Consider the following 4,953-nt stretch of genomic DNA (forward strand, 5'->3'; position numbering starts at 1 on the left):
GGTGAAGATGGAGATATTGTGAGAGAAAGACAACAAGAGTAAAGTTAACTTCATCACTGTGATCATAATTATTGTAATGTTTCAGTATATTGTTCTAACAAGACAGTTTGAGCTGAAAACATTATGATGGAAATACTCACTGTTAACAACAGACAGAAGAACATGAGAGTTTTCACCATGTTGTGGTCCTCCCTTTGTTATGAACTGTCTGCAGTCATAACGACCAACATCCTCGACTGTGACCTTCTTTATAACCAGAGAACAGTTCTCTGTAACACTCAGTCTGTCTGATTTAGCTTTGGTGTTTTCACCAATCTGCCCAAGTCTAACCAGCTCTACTGCTGCTGTGTTTCCTGAACCACTGAAGATCCATGTAGTGAAGTTACATTTTTGCTGACCGTCTATCACATTTTCACAAGGCAAAGTGACTTCATCTCCAACTCTGATAGTGAAGGAGGATTGTTGCCCAGTGTTTACTGTTACTGAGATAAAGAGAGAGAAATATGCAAAATAAACAGAAACTTGAAATTGACTGTTATGTTCAGAGTTAGTGTGAAACTAATTTTAAATACAACAGAAGTTAAAAGAAGAATACTTATTAAAGTAACATAATCACAGTTTAGTCATTTTTACATATTTAGTGTGTGTTGGTGTTTCATGTGTCCTTACCTGGAAACCTGAACACCAGCATCAGAAATAAAGACATTATAATCCATCTGAATTCAACCATCGTGCTTCTCTCTTGGTCTCACGCTCTCAACTGTCAAAGTCTGTTTGACCTCCTGAACAAAAGAAGCGTACTGAGGATTTTGAATATGTGAAGATTGTAAGTAAAGATAAATGTTTGCAACGTTGCAACTATTGTGTGCTTTAGATTGTGTTTATTGTGTGTTGTGATGTGTGTTTATTCAGCACACCATGTCCACTAACCACAACCACAACTCACTTCCTTTCCACTGCAGTGTTTCACAATTAAAGCTCTTCCTGTTTACAGCCATGATCTCATCTTTTAATGCTTTTTAAAGTTTCTGTGCACACACTATCAACATTTTAAGACCTCATTAGAAATTAAACCAGGTTAACCATTGAGCTGGTATAAATTTCACACCCTCTTTAACAAAATATTTAATACTGTTATGGTCATTGCCGTTAGTTTCTTGTGGTCTAGATTTCTCACATTTTTGACAGACCCCTGCCGTCTCTCTCCTGTGATTGGTCTGCATCACAGTTGATCCGTCCATCCCAGACCTCCTCCACTGTGCTTCTTCAATACTGAGAAATAGTTGCTGTCTAGTTGACCTTGCTGTAAGCTTCAGATTGCAAATGTTGTGAAATGGCACTCGCTTAGCAGTTTTGGGACTGGGAAGGGATTAGTCTAAATATTTTTAGTATGAACTGAGAAGCCACCCAGTGTAGCTTAGTTTTTTCATTTACCCACAAATCCAAACCTAAACACTTGGTGTCCATTATGGTATTTAGTTATTAAGGTTCTTCCTGTTTATCACCATGACATCATCAGATAATGCTTTGAACATATGAAAAAATATTAATGACAGCTTGAATTTGACAGACAGGGTAGCTTCCTTACAAGCCACTTACCGACTCACTGCTACTTTACTGCAGTGCTAGGGAGGTGATTCATTGAATGAGTTCCTGTCATGGTTTTCTGTTTGCTTTAAGTTGGCATCTTTGAGCAATAAGAAAACAAGTACAAATAGCTACTATTTGCACTTGGTTATTTCTGTTTGCGAGGTGTCGCTGAGTGGAAGTGTTGTGGTCAAGACTGACTCTGATATCATCATCTAATTTTGTTTACATGTTCAGAACGGAAAACCTTAAAACTTAAATAGGTGTCACACTACTCAGACCAGTTCATCAGAAACAGATCAGACAATGACATCAAGTTAAAGCTAATTTGGATCAAACTGAGGTCCCTGTAGTGGCAAGACTCTTGGCTGCCTCTTCCTCGTTGCTCTGTTTCTGCAAACTATTGTTAGAGATCACCAGTCAATCGAGCGGTATGCTGCCACAGACCTTTCACACTCTATAAATGTTGTTGATGATATAAATGATGTCATTTCAAGGTGAATAAACAGGATTGAGAACTCATAGTCATCATTTTAATCAGGGGAGTTTCCAGCTTGTAGACTGGAGCCTGAGCCATTGAAGTGATCGGGTCAGTGAGACCACAGCAGTGTATCTACAAGAAAATCCACCTTCCATTATGAAATCAGTTGATGAGGAAATTACAAAACAAAGTTTATTGCTAAATATGTGTTTTTATTTGCACGTTATATGAGTTACAATAAAGTGAAGAGATAATTAAAGCACAGTATGACTAATTAATAAAAATGTATTGGACTCTCAACAAACAGGCGTGTGCACATAACAGCAGACAGCACGCAGACACTGTGTGTGCCTTTGGAAATTTTAAATGACAAGTGGGATCCTAGACCACTTCCTCTTCCTTCTCCTTCAAAAGCTGAACAATAATCAAAAAAACAACACATTTATGAAGCCAGAAGGAGTGAGGCGGCAGGAAGAAAACAACACACATGCTGTACAGTGGTGACATAGGCCGCTGTGTTCTCTTCATGGCTTTTATCTTCTCCAGTGGCCTTCCAGTGAATTTCTGTAGATTGGTCAACAGCTCTCTCTACAGGGTCAAAAAGAAATGGCAACTTCTGTACAGACAAGAGAGCCACTCGCTGGAGTATTTACACATTAATTAATAACTAGATGCAGACAGTGTTCACTGCAGAGGACACAGCACACTAGTTGCCACACAGACCATGCTGGGAGCTTTATATTAAAGCTATGCAAATATGTTGCTGGTCTCAATATGTGCTCAATTTGTTATCCTGCAGTTCTGGAATTGGGTTTTGATCAATCTCTCATTTCAGATCAACAGAAATTTGCTGCGCCTACTAAGGTCAGAGTTCAAGACAGAGTTCAGCAGAACTTTCAGCACACCTCAGCTTAGCAGGTGTGCTGGGCAGAGCTGTCGCAAGACACCACATAACAATGGAAGAGGTGCATTAAAAAGATGCTTTACCATGAAAATGCAAATACACCTTTAGGGTTATTTGTGCTCACATATGTAAGTAGAAAACAGAGTTTGCAAAAGTATAAAGTAATTTCTGTGAGAGACTTGACAATATTACAAAATGAAACATTGTCAGGTTAAAGCGCTTGCCGCTAGCTGGTGTCTGTACTTGGCCAAACATTTCAATACAAGCCAACATAAACACATTCTGATCAGTGGACAGAGACATAACTGTCTCCCGGGTTTTCATAGTTAGATGTACCATCATCTTCTTCATTGTGCACCTGTGAAAAAAAGTAAGGAGAGAGTCAGCAGCTGGAGAGTTTCATCTAAGGGTTTTTATTGCTTTGCTCAATGAAGCTTTAGTGAAAGACATCAGAGCAGATTAGAACATTACCCCTTTATTTTGTTGCTGGACAGCTTTACTTATACCAAAGCATGTAGTTCACACAGGGTTTAAAATGTGGCAACAACAGGAAGTTGATTTTTTTTATCTTTGTGTTTTGTCAATATTAATAAAGAGAGAGCTGCAAGCAAATTCAACCGAAAGTTTCCAGTTGAATTTACTACACATTTACAGCTGATGATTTTCTTGTTGAACTGACTCTTTAATCTTAAATACTGCATAATAAAATAAAATACAGATGACCCTATGCTGTTCTGACAACCTTACATTTGCACATTCTCTAACTCTGTCCACTTCTCCTTTAGATTTTAATATATTCACATATACTGTATAGTATTTGTATATTATAATGCCACTGTACGTATTGTATGATAAATACTTCCTGCAATTATCTATATAAAACACTAGCCTTTATGTCTGCACTTCGGGTAAGATGCATTTCATTGGCTCTGTAACCGTACTCTGCATAATAACAATAAAGTTGAATCTAATCAAATCTAATCCAATCATGTTCAGTTTTTGTTGATATGATGTCAGAGAGATTTTAATTTAACTCTATGGTGACTTGGGAGAATGCAACTTGTGTTGTCATTGTGGTGTGTTAATTTCTCATTCAGCTTCTTATAATGAGCAATGAGGTCCGACATCAAAATATATGTAGTTTTATTTTTTCTTTTGTGCAAGAGGTTGTAACAGTTCAAATCTATTAAACCACACCGACATAGGCCTTAGGACAGGCTGGGGCTAGCAGGTTAGCATGCTCATTTCAGTACTTCTGCAACATAGTACATCATACATCTTTGACATAATGTCAGAGCTGTTACATCGTATTGATCATATGATGTTGCTCACATTCTTTTTTTTAGTTTCCTATAACTATAACTAACTATAATTCTGTCCATATCTTACACATTGCCCCTTCAAGTAGTTGTGAAGAACAAATATCACAAAAGATACCTTTTAAAATCATCATTGTAAAATAAGTATGATTCAGTCTTTACACTTACAGTGTTTTCATTTGTCTGTGTTGTGTTCCCTGAAAAGACAAAGACTCCACTTTAGATTCCACAGGTAAAATCCACATTTATCAAATCTTTTATTTATAAAAGTTTCAGTTGTGAATTTTCTCACGTTTAGTTCTCGTCCACATGTTGACAGCCACAACAGCTGTTAAGAGTGCTGCTAAACCCACAGACAAAATTACTAACCTCCACCAACCTGGAAGATATTAAAAACATTTTAGATGCAGCTTTCTGTTATGTTTTAAATCCTGGAATCAGAATCTTAAATGTTCACACCTTGTGATTTTGTTGTATCGTTTGCAGATGTAGAATAACTATTTTCATCTGTTCTCACTGTTGTATCATCACCTGAGAAATACGGTAACAAAAGGCAACAACGCATCAAGTGTCTGCAGTAACTAAATGAAGAAGAAAGATACATAAAGATGAATTAAATTAATCCATCCAATGTAGATTTAAAACAATATTTTAGATTCTCA

The 4,953-nt window shown here is 37.1% G+C and overlaps 1 long non-coding RNA gene across 1 annotated transcript; it reads right to left on the reverse strand.

Moving 5' to 3' along the window:
* Nucleotides 1-3,203: 3,203 nt before the first annotated feature.
* Nucleotides 3,204-4,695, reverse strand: LOC123977372. Its single transcript, XR_006826647.1, has 3 exons — nt 4,584-4,695; nt 4,460-4,488; nt 3,204-3,330 (listed from the first exon to the last, which is right to left on the reverse strand). It is a non-coding gene; the product is annotated as an uncharacterized LOC123977372 (long non-coding RNA).
* Between the last annotated feature and the right edge of the window lie 258 nt (nt 4,696-4,953).

The sequence above is a fragment of the Micropterus dolomieu genome, linkage group LG10 (genome assembly GCF_021292245.1).
Source record: "Micropterus dolomieu isolate WLL.071019.BEF.003 ecotype Adirondacks linkage group LG10, ASM2129224v1, whole genome shotgun sequence".
Classification (NCBI taxonomy): domain Eukaryota; kingdom Metazoa; phylum Chordata; class Actinopteri; order Centrarchiformes; family Centrarchidae; genus Micropterus; species Micropterus dolomieu.